Genomic DNA, 22,791 nt, shown 5'->3' on the forward strand with positions numbered 1-22,791 from the left:
TTGTGAATTGTTTCTAGTATAAGCATCATGAAGAAAATAGAAGGAAAATATATGCAAGTATTTATATGTTATGGGAAAGTATGTTTTGGAAATATAACAAGAATAATAGATTTGGCTGTATTAAACATAAAATTGCATAAAATTAGAATATTATGAAGTAAATTAAGATGCAACTGACTACTAAATAAAATACAACACATGAAGCAGAGATGCCTAACATCCTTAATCTAGATTAGTTTATATTAAGTAAAATATTAAAACCTTTAAAAAGAAGCTCAAAAAATATAAAGAGTCTATTTACTAAAGAAATAAAAATGTGACTGAGCATAAGAAACATTTAACTTTATTAGTGATCAAGTAAATACAACATAAAACAACAATGTAAAACTTTTACAATGTAAAACATTTACAAAAGAAATGAAAATCTGACCAAACACATGAAACATTTAATTTTATTAGTGATCAAATAATTACAACATAAAACAATAATGTAAAACTTTTTCTGATCCAACTGGTGAAGAATAAAAAGATTGCTAATAACACAAGGCCTGATTCCTGACTTTCTAAATATTATAACACTATAACCATTTGCTTATATTTTTACATCTCCATTCTTTATGTAGAACTAATAGCAGGAACTTCATCTAATTTTTCACTACTGTCTTATTGCCTGGAACTATGTCTGGGCCTTATATCCTTTAGTATGTACAATGGAAAATATATTTCTTTTTTTTTTTTTTTTATACTTTAAGTTCTAGGGTACATGTGCATGACGTTTATATCATGTATAACTCCCCAATGCAATCCCTCCCTCCTCCCCCTCCCCATGATAGGCCCCAGTGTGTGATGTTCCCCTTCCCGAGTCCAAGTGATCTCATTGTTCAGTTCCCACCTATGAGTGAGAACATGCAGTGTTGGTTTTCTCTTCTTGTGATAGTTTGCTAAGAATGATGGATCCAGCTGCATCCATGTCCCTACAAAGGACGCAAACTCATCCTTTTTGATGGCTGCATAGTATTCCATGGTGTATATGCCACATTTTCTTAATCCAGTCTGTCACAGATGGACATTTGGGTTGATTCCAAGTCTTTGCTATTGTGAATAGTGCCGCAATAAACATACGTGTGCATGTGTCTTTGTAGTAGAGTAATTTCTAATCCTTTGGGTATATACCCAGTAGTGGGATGGCTGGGTCATATGGTACATCTAGTTCTAGATCCTTGAGGAATCGCCATACTGTTTTCCATAATGGTTGAACTAGTTTACAATCCCACCAACAGTGTAAAAGTGTTCCTATTTCTCCACATCCTCTCCAACACCTGTTGTTTCCTGACTTCTTAATGATTGCCATCTAACTGGTGTGAGATGGTATCTCATTGTGGTTTTGATTTGCATTTCTCTGATGGCGAGTGATGATGAGCATTTTTTCATGTGTCTGTTGGCTGTATGATGTCTTCTTTTGAGAAATGTCTGTTCATATCCTTTGCCCACTTTTGATGGGGTTGTTTGTTTTTTTCTTGTATATTTGTTTGAGTTCTTTATAGATTTGGATATTAGCCCTTTGTCAGATGAGTAGGTTGCAAAAATTTTCTCCCATTCTGTAGGTTGCCTGTTCACTCTGATGGTAGTTTCTTTTGCTGTGCAAAAGCTCTTTAGTTTAATTAGATCCCATGTGTCAATTTTTGCTTTTGCTGCCGTTGCTTTTGGTGTTTTAGACATGAAGTCCTTGCCCATGCCTATGTCCTGAATGGTACTACCTAGATTTTCTGCTAGGGTTTTTATGGTATTAGGTCTAACATGTAAGTCTCTGATCCATCTTGAATTAATTTTCGTATAAGGGGTAAGGAAAGGATCCAGTTTCAGCTTTCTACTTATGGCTAGCCAATTTTCCCAGCACCATTTATTAAATAGGGAATCCTTTCCCCATTTCTTGTTTTTGTCAGGTTTGTCAAAGATCAGATGGCTGTAGATGTGTGGTATTATTTCTGAGGACTCTGTTCTGTTCCATTGGTCTATATCTCTGTTGTGGTACCAGTACCATGCTGTTTTGGTTGGAAAATATATTTCTATCTTATCAAGGATTTTTCTCAGTCTCACAAACTTCCCTATGGGCTTACGTCACTCTTCAGAGCAGCAGTCCCAATATGGTGCTTCAACTTTGCAGGCTGCTTTGCCCTTGAAGAACATCGGTATCATCAATACACATATAGAACCATCATGGCAGGTGAGGAGACCACAGAGGTGATCATGACTTTCTGGTATCTTTTTACTGAAAAGTGACACCTTTTACTCCCCCTTATAATTTGTTGCCTAAAGTAAGTCATATGGCCATATCAACAAGGAAATAGAACATGAAATACACAGGTCTACTAGAGTATGTGTTCAATATATAGGTTTTTTTCAAATTCCTGATGGAATGTTCTACACTGGGTCTCCAAGACTTCTAACATTACAGTAGAATAAGGGGATGCTGACACAGATGGTGCCACCCACCCTCTCTTCAGTATTATAAACACAATTCTGTGGTCAGGAAAGAAAATGTAATCAGAACAGAAACAAAGGAGGAAAAGTGAGAGCAGTAAAGAGAAGCTATTATGGACATCTGGGTTGATTCCAAGTCTTTGCTATTGTAAATAGTGCTGCAATAAACATACATGTGTGTTTGTCTTTATAGTAGAATGATTTATAATCCTTTGGATATATACCCAGCAATGGGATTGCTGAGTCAAGTGATATTTTTAGTTCTAGATCCTTGAGGAATAGCCACAGCAAACTATCACAAGAACAGAAAACCAAACACCGCATGTTCTCACTCACAAGTGGGAGTTGAACACATGGACACAGGGAGGAGAACATCACGCACTGGGACCTGTCAGGGGGCGGGGGGCTAGGGGAGGGATAACATTAGGAGAAATACCTAATGTAGGTGACAGGTTGATGGGTACAGCAAACCACCATGGCACATGTATACCCATGTAACAAAACTGCGCGTACTGCACATGTACCCCAGAACTTAAAGTATAATAATATAATAATAATAAAAGAGAAGCTGTTACTTAGTCTTCCATAGACATGTGGGTCAGTACTAGGCAGGAGAATTTTGTGGCTAGGTTTCTAAATTCCAAACAGAGTTGTAAACATGTCATGGTACTATTAAAGGGCTGGGAGGGAAAATAAGTATTTTTTTTACCCTAGGACTATAATTGGAAATCATGTTTGTATTAGCCAGAGTTATCCAGATAGACAGAACCAATGAGATAAATAAATATTAGATTGGTGTAAAAGTAATTGCGGTTTTTGTTATTACTTTTATTAGATAAGTATAGATATGGATATAGATATAGCTATATATAGATATATCTTATATATCTATATGGGATCTAGTAGGATAATTGGCTCACGTGATTATCGAGGCTGAGTTACACAATTAAAATACAAGCCAAAGCTTAAGCCTCATTTTTATAAATCCTGGTATAGAATTATTTTTATTTTAATACAAAATCATATTTTTGATGACTTCATAAGTTTACGTGTAGAAAATATAATGGTGAAATTGAATATTCACTTACAATTTTGAGATCATTTTTCAGCTTTTAAGTTATAAAAATATAGAGGAATTAAAGAGAAATGACAATTAGCAGTGAGAGAACAAATTATAGAACAATTCAAAACTTTAAAAAAATTACCCAGATCTTATATTGCCCAGATCAGTGTATCAGATATCAGTACCAGATATCAGTATATTTCAAAATTTTAGTAATAAAAATTGGACAATATAAGATTAGCTGAGGAGAAAACCAAAGTCTCATCCAAAATTCATAGCACAAAAAGGATTTGAAAGCTAGCATAAATTTTGGGCAGGAAGTGAGAAAAGTTACTTTCTAGATTTTTGTGGTTAAATCTGAGAAACTATGATTTAATGAACATATTCTAACTTATTTTTAAGAATACTAAAATATCTGATTATATTGTCCAGAGCATTCCAGACAGTTACTAAATATACCTTTTGGAAAAACTAAGGTCAGAAATAATAAATTCTGTATAAATAAGTTACTGTAATTCACTTTGGGTAAAAAACGACTTTCTTCCTTATGGTTTATTCTTCCTGAAAGAAAAATATTTATTTTGCAGTCACAATGGACCAGGACCTTGTTCAGGTGATGAGACACTCGTGAAACAGAATAGCCAGGACAGAGATTGCCAATACTCCCGGAATTCATTATCTTCATTTTCCCTGAGCCACAGAGTCTTGTGATCTCTCCACAACCTATCACTGTGGATTAGCTGGACACACAGTGACCTAATTTAGAGAATAGGGTCTTTGGCCTCCATTTAAATGATGTGTGGCAGCATTGGAGTAACCTCCAACCAGTGAAACATGAGCAGAAGCAAGAGATGTGACTTCCACATAAAATCCTTCTAACAAAATTGTTTTTTGATTTCAAGTGACTTGAAGGAACTCTTTGTGTGAGTGGTTCTTTTTGTACTTTAAATAAAAACAGTTTTATGGAGGCGTGATTGACATAAAATAGACTGCACATAAAGTGTACACTTGGTAAATTTTGACATATGGTTTCACGTACGTGTGAAACCATCACCACATTCAACGAACATAATGAACAAAGCTATTGTCTCCAAAAGTTTCCTTCCACCCTTTTGTAATTCTGTCTTCTTTTCCCTCCCCACTTCTGTCTTCTCCCTAAACAACCTTTTCTCTAACTGTAAAACAGACATGGTATTGGTGAGATGGTGTTGATCCCTTGTTCAATACAACGTTTAAGAGGATGCCACAAATTAAACATAGAAGGAACCGGAGTTCTTATATAATTGCATCAGTGGACTGAATACACTTTGCTCATTTGTCTCTGGACTGTCAGGTGAGGGGAAAAAATGACATAATTGAATAGGTGCACTCCATTTTCTGTTTTTTTTTTTTTTTTTTTTTTTAATTACCTACACCACTAACTAGTAGGATCCTTTCTTCTTAATACTCAAATGAATACTTTGTTCAAAATTAAATCAACAAAATGTGGGCACATTTCTTACTCATCGAGATATTTCTTGTTTTATCTCCCCAGGGCTCTCATTTTAAAAATTAAGGTCCTCATTTTACTGTGAAATAGTATCTAGTCAACATATTTCCAGAAAATGTATCTTCATTATTATTTTCTTGTATTTTCGAGTTTTGGTAAATTTGGTTTTGAAAAGACTGATTAATATTTCTTTCCAGTGGATTTCCTCTCTTATAATAAGGTGAATTTAAATATATCTTTAAATCATAGTGGCATTAATTCTTCACAGCGAAATCCAATGAAGTTTAGCAGCATTTTTGACCTACTTTCAAAGTGGATTTTCTCTGTCGAAAGATGTAGCTTACCTAAAAGAAAAAAAGAAAAGAAAAGAAAAAGAAAAAAAGAAATATTCAGAAAGATTAAAAATAAGTGTGTTATGACTCTACAAGTGTAGGAAATATTACTTTATTTCAGTCTCAAGTTCTTTTTATGTACATATCCAAATTCATTCAAATATGCTGTTTATAACATGTAAATGTGTAGATAAAATGGTGTTTAGAAAATATTATATAAATAGTATAAAGATAAATATATCATATATAAATGTATATTTTATTTTAATATTCACTAAACTTATTTTTAATAGCACTATTTAACTTATAGAAGGGGGATACAAAAATATGTAGATTAGAGCAAGCTGGTTAAAGCGTAACTTCTGGATCCAGAATGCCTGGTTTGCATTCGCTTCCTCTCAGCAGTGGGACCTTGGCCAAGTTTACCCAGACATGCTGTGCTTCAGTTTCCTCATTCATGAAGTGGGCAATAATAGAATCTTTTCTTAGTATAGCTGAGAAGATAAAAAACATTTTTCAATAAAATCACTTAGAACTTAAGGCCAAAAAAAAAAAAAAAAAAGCACAGATTGTCTCTGATTAGGATGAGGATGATTTGACTTACAAATTTTCAACTTTATAATGGTGTGAAACCATTGCAATTTCAACATAAGGTTTTCAATAAACTATATAACATAGTAAACACCTTATTACAAAATAGGACTTGGATAGATGATTTTCCCTAACTGTAGGCTAATGTAAGTGTGAGCACATTTAAAGTAGGATAGGCTAAGCAATGATGTTCAGTAGGGTAGGTCACATACACTAAATGTGTTTACCACTTACCGCATTTTCAATTTATGATGGGTTTATCAAGACATAAGTCAAGGAGTATCTGTACATATTTTTTCCTTTTTTCATTAAAATTATACACCACCTTATATTATAGGTGACTTTTCATTTTAGCATGGTATGTCCCATCACATTTTGTGCTCTGATAGAAAAAATTCTGACTGATTTACTCACAGTTAAATTAACTATCACACTAAGAATGGTTTGAAGATGTTATATTCCATGTTGACTTTATAAAACCGCAAAGAGTCACTTTTAACTAAGTACAGGAAATACAAATTCAAATGAGTTTATACATATCAAAGCAATGTTTATAGCAAAATTGTTCTAATCTTGTAACAGGGTTTGATTATCCCTCAGTTTAATTTGTGTAAGCATCAATTTTTATTGTAATAATTTCTTATATTCTTAAAATATTTTGATCTTTTGTATAATTTATGTAATACATTTCACTAGAAAAATGAAAAAAGTTTGAAAGGACACCAAGAATAATTATTTCCCATCTGCTTAATTAAATGAACAACAAAAATTATTATTTTAAAGCAGTTATTTTACTCTGTTGAATATAGAATTGCAAGGTGGTTCAATAACAAGGAATTAATAATTCAGTTACTCTAAGTGTCATTTAAAAAAACCTACCTATGTGCAAAAATATTTATCTTTATAAGTAAGAATGTTTTGAGTCGAATATACACCGGCAAATTCTTTTTTTTATCAATCATGGCCACTCAACCAGTGGGGAAACAAGGACATATTAGACTATGGAGTGCTATGTGGTCAAAAGGTATAGATTCTTGTGCAAGTTGGTCGCTGTTAATTTGGGGATCTGGAGAAATGCTTTGATTTCCTAAGGGAATTAGTTTCCATCTGTAAAAATTAGAGAATTAAACCAATAATTTTATTGTTTTAATCTGAAGCTTACCCTTTTGATCATGAAAATCTTATATACCCAGTAACATTACTGAGAGAAAAAAAATAAATGAATAACCCGATTATGAGCATCTTTGTCTCATTAGGTGATTATAATGAACATAACACAAAGTTCTCTTCATGAACCAGAGGCATTGTTGTGCACCTTGATCAGAGTATCAAGTTATACCCAATGACAAATTTTATGGAGACTAATGTGTTTTAAAAAGTATTTGTTTCTACAACAAATGGTCCAGGGTAGGTGTAATTTTCATGCCTTCTTTCTCACTCTTTAGTGTCTCTCTATTTTATTTATTTGTGTATCTATCTCTGACACCATCTTTACTGTCCCATTTTAATAGATTCCACTCTGAAACTATGTGAACTAAGAAAGGAGGACACTGATTTCTTATAGAAAAATCAGTGAACTATTACTAGAACAAGTGGAAGGACGTACAGAATGCTATGGTTTGAATGTGTCCCCTGTAAAATTTAGGTGTTGACAATGTGATAGTATTAAGAGGTGGAGCCTTTTAAGAAGTGATTAGGCCATGATGGCTCCTCCGTAATGAATGAGAGTAAATGCCCTTATAAAATGGCTAGATGGAGGTGGTTTGTCTCTTTTGTCTTTTGTTTTTCTGTCATGTGAGGGCACAGTATTCTTTATCTCGAGAAAACACGCCATCAAGTCACCATCTTAGAAGCAGTAAAAGCACTCTCCTCAGACAGTGAACCTGCTGGCACCTTGAACTTGAACTTCCCACCCTCCAAAACGGTGAGAAATAAATTTTTGTCCTTTAGGGGATGTTCTACTCTGAGGTATTTTGTTATAATAGTACAAATCACCTAAGACACTGATAAAAACAAACAAGAGAACAGCCAAAGCAAATAGCAAAGATTCACACACTCTAAAATAGATGGCATTTCATGAAGTGAATCATCTTTTACTTAATCCTAACAATATTGCAGAAATATCAAAATGATACCATTTTTGGACTTTGTAAACCTTACAGGGATATTTTTCTTACTATATGGTAATTGCATTATTACTATTATTTCTTTTCCCTCTGTAAATGTGTGCAATGGTATGTAACAAGAGTGGATTCCTTGTAAGGATAATCATATTAGATCTAAATTAGTGCTCTTCATTTGCTTTTAACCAATTGTGTGACTTTGGTCATGGAAACATGACTATTAATCTCTGTCAATTGCAAAGGAAGATAATAAAGCGATATTTGCCTCAATTTTCACTTACAATTAATAAATATCCTGTTTCATACCACTAAGGTTTTAGTATCATGATTTCAAATGCCTGGGTAATACATGCATTCTGCTTATATGTGATGAAGGTGATTTCTCTAATCTTGCTTTGTCCCTAGAAGAAAAGTAGAAATGAAAGTCCCAGCACTCATGTTTGTCCTCCATTACTATATGTTTATTTCTGGGAAAAAAAAAATAACTCATTTCTAAGTCATCCAGATTAAAATAGAGCCTCTCAAGGCACCAATTAACCTCAGCATTAAATTATTTTAATCTTCATTTTTTTAGTTCTCCAAATTTCAACACCAATCATGTTTGATTATATTTTCTCTGTTAGTGAAATTGGAAGGAAAGATTATCTGTATAATCTCCTCATATATATCATGTATATGAATATTTATTTCATTATATTAATGTATAATATAAATATAATTATATTAATATGTAATATGTAATATAAGCATATTATATTAATATATCATACATATTCACACAGCGAATTTTAATGGACTATTACAATAAATTCTTAGTTTTATGGCATATGTATATGGTCTAGAAAACTGACCAGTATTACTTTAATTCACAGCTAATAGTCTATCTTGGTACAGATGGTTGGCTGGTTACATGTGTCATTTTTCATTAAGTTTAAGATTAGATTAAATATAACTATACCTGAATATTTCATGAAAATATTTTAGGAAACCAATTGTAGTCTATTAGCTTCACTAGCACTTAATTAATGGAAGATTCTGGAAAACATAAAAAAGGAAGAGGAACATATACAGGTCATTTAACCTCCTAATGATGCAATAGAGTACTTCTGCAGATCATTAATATAGTCATCATGCTGGATCATTTTTCTATTGGAACAAAATTTTCTAAAGTAACAAACTTCTTCATAGAAATTCAGGAATTACATTGCTTTATTAAGAGTTATTTTAGAGGCTGGGCGCGGTGGCTCAAGCCTGTAATCCCAGCACTTTGGGAGGCCGAGGCGGGCAGATCACGAGGTCAGGAGATCGAGACCGTCCTGGCTAACATGGTGAAACCCCGTCTCTACTAAAAAATACAAAATAACTAGCTGGGTGAGGTGGTGGGCGCCTGTAGTCCCAGCTACTCGGGAGGCTGAGGCAGGAGAATGGCGTAAACCCCAGCAGGCAGAGCTTGCATTGAGCCGAGATCTGGCCACTGCACTCCAGCCTGGGTGACAGAGCAAGACTCTGTCTCAAAAAAAAAACAAAAAAAAAGAGTTATTTTAACCAGTTGAGATTCATAACAGTGATAACTTATATCCTAATTCTGTGTAATGTAAATTTTAGGAGAACTTTTTGTTTCCAATATAATAAACCTTCTTAATATTTTAGGAATAAAGGGGTTGCGATTGTTGATAAAAACATACAAGAATGTCTCCTAAAACACAAGATCATGAATAAAATCTGAAATTCCTACAGGAACCAAACTGTAAATGATAAAACTGTCATGGTCCAAAGTCATTCTACCCAATCTTTCTTTTAAGGACATTTTTATAATTATGTAATACTGTAAGCTACAAGATCTTATTTTAGAAATTGAATATGAAAAAAGAAAAATAATTATTTGCATAGGAGAAATGCGGGTAAATTGGAATCAATGGGTGAAGGACAATTTGAAAGAACTTTCTATTTTAGTTGCATGAGCTCTGACCTCAGGATCTGATAGTCTATCTCTAGGACTGTACATGGTGCCTTGAGTTTGTTTGGTTTGATTATAGTATTTAAAATATTTGCATGAGAATGTAATGATTCTGATAAAAAAATGAGACCATATTTTGACTAGAGAAAAACTTTTGTTACTGGGGTGTCAGAAAAGTTCATGCTTACAGTAAAAACAACTTCTGGCCGGGCGCGGTGGCTCAAGCCTGTAATCCCAGCACTTTGGGAGGCCGAGACGGGCGGATCACGAGGTCAGGAGATCGAAACCACTCTGGCTAACACAGTGAAACCCCGTCTCTACTAAAAAATACAAAAAAAAAAAAACTAGCCGGGCGAGGTGGCAGGCGCCTGTAGTCCCAGCTACTCGGAAGGCTGAGGCAGGAGAATGGCGTAAACCCGGGAGGCGGAGCTTGCAGTGAGCTGAGATCCGGCCACTGCACTCCAGCCTGGGCGACAGAGCCAGACTCTGTCTCAAAAAAAAAAAAATAAATAAAATACAGTAAAAACAACTTCTAACTGAGACCTACTGCTTTAATCTGCATTACTCATATGCTAGTAAAAGATTTATGCTAATGTGCAAAAGACTCCGGGCTTATCATAATTTTAAAAGATTTCATCTATATCTATTTTGAAATATGTGATGAGAGAGTACATGCTTTAGCGTGATTATAATTAGTTCAGCCACATTAATTGTTTATTCTAAAATCTGTTTTTTGAGGATTTTGTGGGGCTCTTACCTTTCAATTTCTTTTTCATCACTGATAAGAGCATATATAAAATAATGTATATACCATCCTTCAGCCTCTTATCCTTCCCAGAGCATATATAAAATAATGTACATACCATCCTTCTGCCCCTTATCCCTCCCCCTAAAAAAGATCCTTAATCAAACTTTGATCAGTCCCATTGAAATAAGTATGAATTAGTAGGGCCTTATCTGTCTCTGGGAAATACTGACGCCAGAAGTTTTATAGGTTAATTCATTCTTACTTTCAGACTTTTTAAAAGAGCTAACATCATTGAGTCTTTAAAACCAAATCCTGTTATATATGATTTCTTTTCCATTCATTTACAACTGTCATTTTTAATTCATTTTTAGATTGCAATTAATTGAGAATAAAATCTAGACCTTGACTATCATGAGGGGCACATTAATTTTAAAGTTCATTTGTGTAAGATTTGTTTTTAATCACAGTGATTTTTCCTTTTCATCTCTGTTTTAGGGCTGGGCAAAAGGGCAAGAAGAAATATTGAGTCCATCTAACTTGTATTGATTAAGATGATGTGAACAACTAACAAAGTTTCATTATCTAAACTGCTTACTCAATACTCAGAAATATGGACATTTAATTATGGTATTCCATTGGCTGAAACATTACAGTAACTTCTTGTGTTGACATTATTGCAGATGCATAATGGGGTGAAATTCTAAAATTTTCATGATCCATGGCCTATATGGGTGAAGAAAAAGCATTGGAATATTTAAATGAAGGCAGGAGAAGGGAGCCATGCCATAAAATGAAATAGATTTTTTGAAACATATATCCAAACTATCCCAATTCGGTGCATTAAAACCCAATGATGGTGTTCTAATTCTGCTAAAATAAAAGGCAAAAATCTGTGACTGTCCACTTTGAAGTCACCACCAGTTCTACACTCTGTCCAACTCACTAGCCTCATCTTAGGTTACTTTTTACATCCCTTTGAAGGCTCTGGACATGTAGGAGTTCTTTCAGATCTGCATTTCTCTAAGCTTTTAAGCAACCTAATTTGTTCCAGAATGCTTTTTCCCAGTGCCAGAAGTGCCTCCCTCTACTTTCTCATCCCTGCATTGTATCCCCCTTTGCTTTGGGTAACTCTTGTGTCTTCTGCTGTATCAGTCATCTTAATGCCCAACCCAACTTCCTCAGGATAAACTAGATGTTTTTCTTTTCATACTTTTGCATCACCATCTAACGGTACATGACAGAAACATCTTAACAGAGTCATGAACTTAGATTTAGCCAACTTCTGATTATAAATCCTATGGATATTATTTTTATAGAAGAAGTTATGTGCTTTTCTATTTCTTCTGTAACATAAGAATTAAGTAGCTTAAACAACAAATTATTATATCAAAGCTCTGAAGTTATTAGTTTGAAGTAATTTTATGGGGCTAAGGTCAAGGTGTCAATGGAACTGCTTTCCTTCTGGTGCTCCAAGGAAGAGTCTATTCCTTGCTTTTTCCAGCTTCTAGAGGGTGGCCATGTTACTTGGCATCCTGACTGCAGCACTGCAACTTCTGCTTCCATCAGCACATCACCTTCCGTGACCCTGACTCTCCTGCTTCTCTCTTATAAGGACTATCACAGAAATTAAACAAACATTTCTAAATAACTCATGAGCCGAAGGAAAAAAAATAAAAATGTTTTAAATTATAGCTACATTGTAGTTGAAATTCCTTCTACTAGAACTTTTGAACTGCAATAAAATAGTGCTTAGAACAGAAATCATAGCCTTACGTTTTCTTTAAAAAATAAAGTTGAAAATTGTATGAATTACAAAAAGAGGAGAATAGACATAAAGACAATGGAAGAAAGAATGATAAATCAGAATGCAAAATCAATAAGCTAGAAAATAAAGTCAGAATAGAGGATAAAAAGAAGAGAAAGTTCTTAGAAAAATATAAATAAAATAAACAACCCTTTTGAGAAGGAAACCATGTATAAAAACTACTAAGAATAAACAAGGGAATTTAACTACAAATATAGCAGAGATTTATAATTTTTTTAAATTAAAAAATAATTTTATACAATAATTTTGAATTCCTATGTACAATGGGAAATTTCTTAATAATTAAACTTGCAGTATATTGAAGAAGAAATTAAAATACCAAAGAACCGTATAGAATTAAACAAATTGTCATATTTTGAGATGTTAAAAGAAGGAAAAATTATCCCTTGAGCGATTTGTAGGTGGTTCTCTCAGATTTTCAAAAGTTATCTAATTTCAGTTATATAAAACTCTGAGGACAGAAAAAGTTGCACTTACTTTATTATTTTTAGATTAGCATAATGTTGTTACAAACCCATGTAAAAACAGTATAAAATGGAAAATTAAAGGTCAATTTCATTAATAAACATGAATAAAAATATCCCAAATATAATTTTTAATATTTTGCAGCCATGTGTAATAGATACAAATTTAATCCAATAAAATTGAATTCAATCCAATGTGGATTAACATTATAAAATTTATAAACGAGCATTATTGTTAATAATATCAATGGAGAAAAAATTATGACAATGTCAGTAAATAATGAGGAATTATAGTACACATTCATGATTAAGAAAATGTAAACCTAATTTTGTGTTGAACTTGCTGCTTTTTTTCATATTGAAAAGATGACATCGCCCCAAGAGCCAAAAATAAATGGGAATTGAAAAAAGCTAAAAAAAAAAAAAAAAAAAAAAAAAGAAAATGTAAACCTAGAAAACTGTGAATAGAAGGTGACTCAATCCAGGATTACACATTGGATTTCCTTTTATTTATCTTTAATCTTTTCTAGTGTGAAACAGTTTATTAGCCTCTCTTTGTCTTTCATGATTTTGAAACTTGTGAAGATAGTCGAGTATTTATTTGGTACAATATCTGTCAATTTCAGTTGGTCGATGTTTTCTTCTGATTTTTCTTATGCATTTTGGAGGAAATTCCACAAAAGTGAGGCTATGTTCTTCTCACTGTACCACTTCAGGAGACTCATGAGGTCTGGTGATGTTAACTTGATCACTGGGTATGGCGGCCTCTGCCACATTTTTAACTGTAAAGTTAATCAATTTCTTGTTATAATTATGAGTATCCTGTGAAGAGATATTTTGAGATCTTGCAAATATCTTATTTCTAATCCATTAATTTAGTATTCTTTGATAATTCTTGTTGGCAGCAATTAATACTTTCGTGTTTGCCAAGGCAAACTTTCCTCTTAATAGTACAATTTCAGAAATATTCCCATAGAAATTTTTTAAATGGTGCATGCCTTAGTTTCCTTGGGCTATCATAACAAAGTCCCACATTCTGTGTGGCATGAAACAACAGATATTTATTCTTTCACAGTTTTGGATGCAAGAAGTCCAAAATGAATAGTTGGCAAGGCCATGGTCTCTCTAAAGCCTTTAGGGGAGGATTTGTTATACCTTTCATTTAGCTTCCAATGCTGTCAGCTAATCTTGGGGTCCCTGGTCCTGTAGATCTATCTCTCCAATCTCTGCCTCCATCTTTAGATGGTATTATGCCCTTTGTATCTGTGTCTCTGTGTCTTCTTTTTTTATAAGGACACCAGTTAGATTAGATTAGGTCCTATCCAATGACCTTGTTTAACTTAATTATATCTGCAAAGACCCTATTTTCAGACAAATTCACATTTGCAGGTACCAGGGGTCAGAACGTCAATATATTTGGAGGGGGGCACAATTTGACCCGTAACAGTGTCAGTGGATCTTCACTTCTGCAGAAAATTGAATTGGTTGCACTAGCCAATACATGAAAACCAGCTAAAAATTATCAGACAATAAAACATGGTAAAAAGTGTAAAGCTTTAGAAGAATAAAAAAAAACCCTTACAGATAATATGATTGTTTATATGAAAATGTTTTAAATCTACAAAATAACTTTAGAATTATTAAAATAGTTTAGCAAAGTGGCTAAATAGAAATTATATGTTAAAATCAATTCCACTATTATAAACTACAGACAGAATGTGACACTTAAAATATATACCAATTACAATAATCAACACATTGAGTACATATGTGCTTCCTCTCTGTCATATCTACCTATACAAATATATATACAGATTATACATGCACATATAACCTTTACATTTTTAAATGTGTACTATATAATATGATGCATATGTATACATATTTGAGAATAAATAGGAAATTATAAATCCTTATTTAGCAACATTAAAGATTATCTAAATTGGGCCAGGCATGGTGACTCATGCCTGTAATCCCAGCACTTTAGGAGGCTGAGGTAGGTGGATCATTTGAGATCAGGAATTCAAGACCAGCCTGGTCAACATGGTGAAACCCCGTCTCTACTAAAAATACAAAAATTCACCAGGCGACCGTGGTGTGAGCTTGTAATCCCAGCCATGTGGGAGGCTGAATCAGGAGAATCACTTGAGCCTGGGAGGTAGAGGTTGCAGTGAGCCAAGATCGCGCTACTGCACTCCAGTCTGGGTGACAGAGGAGTGAAGTCCTGTCTCAAAAAAAAAAAAAAGATGATCTAAATTACTGCTGAGCCAGACATGTGAAAAATAATAAATATACAATTTTATTTACAATTATAAAAGGGACAATTCTATCCCACATCTTCGTCTTTTTGTTATATTTAAATTTCCATGATTTAGAGAAGAAAGCTTGAGAAAAATGTACTGAAATTGCTAGTTGACTAATACAGACATTCCCAATCCTCTTCTCTTTTATTCATCTCACATTGTAGACTAAGGTGAAGAACTGCCATTCTGAAATCCTAACATGGCTAAGGGTGTACATGTGACCACGACCTACTCAGTGAGGTAGAAAGAAGTCTGTTCTGGGGCTTGTGGGAAGGGTTTTCTTTCTACTTAAAGAGACAGAGCTTAGGAAGGAAAAAGCATTTTTTTTTTTTCTTTTCTTTTTTTTTTTTTTGAGATGGAGTCTCACTTTGTCACCCAGGCTGGAGTGAAGTGGCATGATCTCGGCTCACTACAACCACCACCTCCTGGGTTCAAGCGATTCTCCTGCCTCAGCCTCCTGAGTATCTGGGACAGGCATGCCACCATGCCTGGCTAATTTTTGTATTTTTAGTAGAGACGGGGTTGCATCATATGGCCAGGCTGGTCTCGAACTTCTGACCTTGTGATCCACGCCCCTTGGCCTTCCAAACTGCTGGGATTACAGGTATAAGCCACCACGCCTGGCCGAGAAAGCCTTTTTGACCCGTCTTTTGCTTCCTGCCTTTGGACCCAGCAAAGGAATGTGACACTAGAGTTGCTGTAGTCACTCTGAACACAGACAATAACATGAGGTGAACAACCAACACAGGCTGATGAAGCCGAAACTGGAGGAAGAGTTGTCCTCAGTAGCCTTTTTGAGTTGATGACCCAGCCCTGAAACTACCTCCTTCCAGTGTTTCTAAGTGAGATAACAGATGTTGCTGCTCACATTCATTGTGAATCTGGAAATATCTTGTTTACAGAAATGCATCATAAAATGTGCGTATGTGAAACATTATAGAGAAAGAAATGAATCAACTAACAATAAAAATACTGAAAAATGAGAAAATTGTGATAAACGTAAAAAAATAAAACCCAGCTTCTTCACAGCTATATATTCTCTCTTTTAAAAAAAAAAAAAAAAGGTACATGTGTTACAGTGACAAATTTTACATTTATTTTTGTAGAAGAGTATTTTCTTAAGACCAAATATTTCATAAGAGTTAAATATATGAAATGGAAATAAAATTTGCTATTATCCAGCTTCCTAGAATTTCTAGGGCTCAGAAAGACAATTAACCATTAGCTCTCTCCTGCCTCTGGCCTCCATTCTATATCACAACGCACGATGGATGAGGGATTTCAGAATAAAACCAAGTGGAGGTTTGAATTCCACTTTTGTAATTTGATAGCCATTGATCCTGAACAATATTGCTTAATTCCACTCAGCTTCAATTTTATAATCTAAAAGTGGTGTTATATATCTAACCTTAGGTATTTATTTTGGGGATTAAATGAGATGATATATGTAGTTCACCAAGCATATGCCTGACACATTGGAAAAGATGTAAAAGAAATTTCCTTTCACTATCTCCCTTCATTTTTAAAATTTGATCCTTTCTATCATTTAGCAATTTTCTAAGTAGTAAAGAACAAAGTAAATCATATCTTGAACCCCCTTGTCTCATCAGAAGTAGAGATATAGATTCCTGATGAAAATGTTTTACAAATGTAAGCACCAAAGCAAAAGTGCATTTCTATTGGTTAGCGTACACATTGTAGAAACTAGAAAATCTCTACAGTGAATATTCTCTGAGTGGCTTTTCTTTTCTTTTTTCTTTTTTTTTTTTTTTTTTTGAGATGGAGTCTCGCTCTGTCGCCCAGGCTGGAGTGCAGTGGCTGGATCTCAGCTCACTGCAAGCTCTGCCTCCCAGGTTCACGCCATTCTCCTGCCTCAGCCTCCCGAGTGGCTGGGACTACAGGCGCCTGCCACCTCACCCGGCTAGTTTTTTGTATTTTTTAGTAGAGACGGGGTTTCACCGTGTTCGCCAGGATGATCTCGATCTCCTGACCTTGTGATCCGCCCGTCTCGGCCTCCCAAAGTGCTGGGATTACAGGCTTGAGCCACCGCGCCCGGCCTCTGAGTGGCTTTTCAATAGAATCTGCTTATATGTGAAGATGCAGAAGTGAAACTGCCACTAACACACAGAGAAGTGCATCTTTGTTTGCAGCCTGTTCCCCTGCCAAGTTTCAACAAAAGCCCCTCCAAAAATAAGAGCAGGGCTTTCCATCGTGGTTGGTGTCACAAAATGGGGAGTTCTGTTCTGGAAACAGTAATAAAAAACAAACGCTTTCTCTAATTGCATGAATCAGTCGATTTCCATTCAAGACTCTCTTATCAATGAACCGACTGATAATATTATACTTCACTCTCAAAGATGGAAAAAATCAAACAGAAATAAAAATAGATAAATATTTAAGCCCAAGACACAAGGAAAGTGAGACAAGTGTGTGTTTTACTTAAAAGACCTGATGGTATCCAAACACATATACCTAATTTTTTTTTTTTTAATGTCGTTACAGAGGATTAGGATAGCTCTTTAAAATCATACGTCAATATAGGCAGTGGTGGTGCAGCTGTCCATAGCCTCACTCACTTACATAGCATGGCATGGCATGGCATGGCATGGCACAGCACAGCACAGAATAGCATAGCATATAGCATAGCATAGCATAACATAGCATGGCATCAACTTTAAGTTTTAAAATATTCTAATTTTAATTTTTTTTATTTTCCTGTACCCACATACTTATAATTTAAAGGAAGCATAGGCTTAGGTAGTTTTATTTTACTATCTGCATCTTTTGTTGCTAAATTTAGATGAAGATTGACCGAACTTCATTCGGACTGTTGAAGCTCCCCTCTCACTATCAGTGCACATCCTTGTGAAATACTGAAATATCGTTTTAGCTAAAACTCTGCTGATGTCTTTTAGCTAGAATCTCCAGTGCTTCATAAGTGATCATCCTAGATATCTCATCAAATTCCTCATTCTCCAGCATTCCCCAAGTGATGTCTGGTCTCCCTGGCCCATCTTCTGCAAAATCCTGTTAGGTTGATTAAGCCAACATCCCCCTTTACACTTGATGTTTCCTCTTAGTAATTTCCTACCCACTGATCACCACTCTGTCCTTGGCTATCAATTTCCATATGTCTATGCTGTATCTAGAGCTGGGCTCACTAATGTACAGATCTCTTTTCCCATATTGCAATAGTTCTGAATAACATCTGTTTTTACCACTTTAACTACTGTCCAGCTCTGATTTTCTCTGACAGTTATATACTAAGAAGTTATCTGATGTAGTAATATTAAATTGCTTTTTGATAACAAAATGTGATCCATTGAGGAAACAGTTTTATTAGATTTAACAGAATTACTGTATTTTTCTTGTTGTGTTATAACAATGTGTAATTTTATTGAATAATGAGCATTTAAAATCGTTCCTGTTTACTTCATTTTCATTTCATTGAACTTGTAATGGAGTAAATTGAGACTCATCCTCTACATACAAACTACCGTCCTTCCTGCCTCAGTTGTGGACATGATTTGGAAACAACAGGCAATAGCTAATTTTTGGCGGAATGAGAGTAACACCTGAATGGCTTAGGCATGAAAGGTGATTTTCAGGGTCTCTGAAGAAAATGAGAGATGTGTGAACTGAAAAGGGAGAACTTCGAGTTGCTTGATGAAGAAGTTTATGAGATTTCAGTAGAAATGGCAAGTTGTAAAACCTATGTCTCATCTCCTTACTAAAATGCTTGTGATTTATTAATGAGTTAGAAAACTCGATTGGTTGTTGTGATGTGTGGAACAGCAGTATTCTGCTTTAAAATGGGTTAATATTACAACAACAATTTCCCTGAGAGTTTCTGCCACTCTTAGTTCAACTCTTCAAAGTAACAAGCCATTCTCTTTCAAAACCTCACTACACTGTATGGATAATTTTCTAATTGTCATTAGTTATTTTTATGATTTTTTCCTCCTGTTAGTCAGTCAGTAGAGTAAAGTTAGAGGAAGACTGAAATATTTTAAGTACAAATTATATTACGGGATCCGTAGACCCTTTACATATTATAAAAATAAGGAATGTTGGCCGGGCGCGGTGGCTCACGCCTATAATCCCAGCACTTTGGGAGACCGAGACGGGCGGATCACGAGGTCAGGAGATCGAGACCATCCTGGCTTACATGGTGAAACCCCGTCTCTACTAAAAAATACAAAAAAACTAGCCGGGCGCGGTGGCGGGCGCCTGTAGTCCCAGCTACTCGGGAGGCTGAGGCAGGAGAATGGCGTAAACCCGGGAGGCGGAGCTTGCAGTGAGCTGAGATCCGGCCACTGCACTCCAGCCTGGGCGACAGAGCGAGACTCCGTCTCAAAAAAAAAAAAAAAAAAAAAAAATAAGGAATGTTTTCCACAAGCACAAGAAAACAAACTAAAAACTAATCATGTCTTAAACAAAGGCTTTATTTTTCTCACCACACACGAATTCTAGAGGTAATAACCCAGGGTTAGCTCAAATATTAAAAGATGTTTATTAGAAAAGAAATTATTTTCCTCATTTGAGCTTCACCATCCCTAGCACATGGCTTTTATCCCCCTGATGGCAAGATTAATCTTCCATCTTTTCGATATTTGGGGCAGCAAGAAGAGTAACAGGCCCAAGGCATACCCAATTCAGCCTATTTCATAAACAAAACATTCTCAGAAGCCTTACCCAGACCTTGACATGCATCTCACTAGTCAAAATCCAATAACGTGTCTACTTCTAGATGCAAGGGAATCTGGAAAGGAGAGTGGTTTGACTTAGTCCACATAAAAGAAGAAGTAAGTTAATATTTAATAAACTTCCATATATATGATATATCATATTTATCTCCTATTAGTTCTTTACTTCCAGAGATAATATTATACTTCTAAAGAACCCTAATTCAGTGGTCATACATCAGTTACAGGTATAAAAATGATGCATTAAAATATAAAGCATAGTAAAAGAAACAGCTCTTTTAGCTTAAATGTAAACATAAAAACATGAATAATATTTATGGATTGATTAGGAGGAAAAACACATGAAAGATAAATAAAGCTTCACTTCCTACATTAATTATATTTTAAAATCGTTATCGAAAAATTGCATAGAGGTTTTAACTCAAGTTTTTCTGAAAGCTTTTCTGTTATCTATCTCAGTTGGTCCAAAGACAATTCAAAATCTCACTATTACCGTATGTACTTGCTGTATCATAAAGTATCAGGGAACAGGGGCCATCGAATTCTGCTAATACGATTGAAGTCCTAAAAATACAATTTACATGTTTCCATAAATTCCTATGATAGAACATCTAATTCAGGTAATTCACTAGCAAAACTAATTTAAAAATTAAGTGACATTTGAGAAAGAAAGTATAGGTATGTTAGCGGATAACAGAGCTTTGTATCCTTCAATCCAATAAAGTTGACACTCAGTAAAAACCATCACAAGTTCACCCCTTGCCAACCTGAACCCATACACATCTCCTGAGATCATGCATAATCTTCAAATAAAGACAATAATAAGGTCAAAATTACACCTAAAATAATACAACTATCTTTTGTACAACCGGAAGTACACTAATCCCCAACCCAAATAAAGTTAACAATACTTAAATGCTACCATGAAGTCAATAAATCTTATGTCACATTATAAAGGAAAAGGGAATACAATGAAGATATTTTCTTAGTACAAGTGTATACATGCACAAACATGTTTTTAACAAATGTTAAAGCATTTGTTACAGTCATGACTCATGACTGTTACAGTCCTTGTTTCTGCAGCTGGTCACATGGTCATAGCTGGTACTGTTGACTACCTTCTACCACCCATTCTGTATTCCTTTTGCCTTCAGCAAGCACCTCAGAAGGTCGTGATTTTTTTCCTGGTGAAGTGAACCAATTCTTGATTCTTGAGGCATCTGGATCATTTGTAATCCTGTCTGAATCAGGCTGTTGTAGTTTCCCATTGACCTTACTCACAGGGCATGGTAATACAAAGACGTCTTAATGGATCTCCTGTATTCCATGCATACTCTTCCTTACCGCCATTATGGAGTAGTTGACTGATTTCATCGTGATAGTTTGGGTCAATCACCTCAGTCAATAATATAATTCCCTTCTTAGTAAGAGGAGCCCAAAGTGTCCAGGTGGCAATTTTAACTTCTATTTTGATGGAATCATTGTAAATCTGTATTAGTTAAGGTTCTCTAGAGGGACACAACTAATAGGATATATATAGTGTCCAGGTGGTAATCTTAACTTCCAGTTTAATGGAATCATTGTAAATCTGCATTAGGGTTCTCCAGAGGGACAGAAGTAATAGGATGTATGTATGTGTATATGTGTGTGTGTATATATATATGTAAAGGGGAGTTTATTATGTATTAATTTACATGATCACAAGGTCCCACATTGGGCTGTCTGCAAGCTGAGGAGCAAGGAGAGCCAGTCCGAGTCCCAAAACTGAAGAACTTGAAGTCCGATGTTCAAGGGCAGGAAGCATCCAACATGGGAGAAAGATGTAGGCTGGAGGCTAGGCCAGACTCCCGTTTCACATTTTTCTGCTTGTTTTATATTCTCTGACAGCTGATTAGATTATGTCCATCAGATTAAGGCCACACTTAATCTGATGGGGTGGTCTGCCTTCCCCAGCCCGCTGACTCAAATGTTAATCTCCTTTGGCAACACCCCCAGAGACACACCCAGGATTAATGTTTTGTGTCCTTCAATCTAATCAAGTTGACACTCAATATTAACAATCACAACAACTCTCACATTAATGTTCTCATTTTAACTTTACACTTAGGTTATCTAAATATCACTATTATTTGTTGTTTTTGCTTTTACACATAGAGACACACAAAAAGACAAAGAAAATAACTCAGAGAGGAGAGAGAAACACACAAAGAGGAACAGAGAGAGGGAATTTTACGTATGTGATATATATGATAATATGCGATATATGATATCACATTATTTTGGTAACATAAAGTAGGGTTAAGTTTTGGAACACATGTATACATAATGTCAACACTAAAATAAGGAGACGATGTGATGTTTTATTTTCAATTTCATCAGATGATTGGCCTCTCACATTTGTCCTAATTTAAGTCTAGAGACAGATTAGTGCAGAAAAGATAACGATCTAATTGAAAAACTAATGCCTGAGTCTTAAAATCCAGTTTCTCATTGATTTTGCCAAGTAGACAAAGTGTCATCTCTAGCATATTATCTTTCTCTGTAAAGCTTCTCAAACCACTTAGACTCACTTTGCCAATTGAAAACATTCCTCTTCTGCTTGAAAAGACTGTGATGAACTTCAAAACCAGAAATGTAGTGCATCTAAAATGGCCTATAATTTGTAGCATGTATTTGAAGGAGAGCAGATTTTTAAAATTGATATAATAG

The 22,791-nt window shown here is 34.8% G+C and overlaps 1 long non-coding RNA gene across 2 annotated transcripts in view; it reads right to left on the minus strand.

Annotated features, from left to right (window-relative positions):
- Nucleotides 1-6,974: 6,974 nt before the first annotated feature.
- The window catches only part of LOC117071148, a 52,944-nt gene continuing 37,127 nt past the window's right edge, over nt 6,975-22,791 (minus strand). Inside the window, exons 3-5 of one of the 2 annotated variants that reach the window (XR_004432160.1) lie at nt 20,072-20,138; nt 9,038-9,114; nt 6,975-7,063 (exon numbers count right to left, since the gene is read on the minus strand). This is a non-coding gene — a long non-coding RNA (uncharacterized LOC117071148). The remainder of the gene's footprint in view (nt 7,064-9,037; nt 9,115-20,071; nt 20,139-22,791) is intronic. The other variant, XR_004432161.1, reaches the window with a different exon arrangement.

This window comes from Trachypithecus francoisi, unplaced genomic scaffold, assembly GCF_009764315.1.
Source record: "Trachypithecus francoisi isolate TF-2019V2 unplaced genomic scaffold, Tfra_2.0 Lachesis_group3, whole genome shotgun sequence".
Lineage (NCBI taxonomy): Eukaryota > Metazoa > Chordata > Mammalia > Primates > Cercopithecidae > Trachypithecus > Trachypithecus francoisi.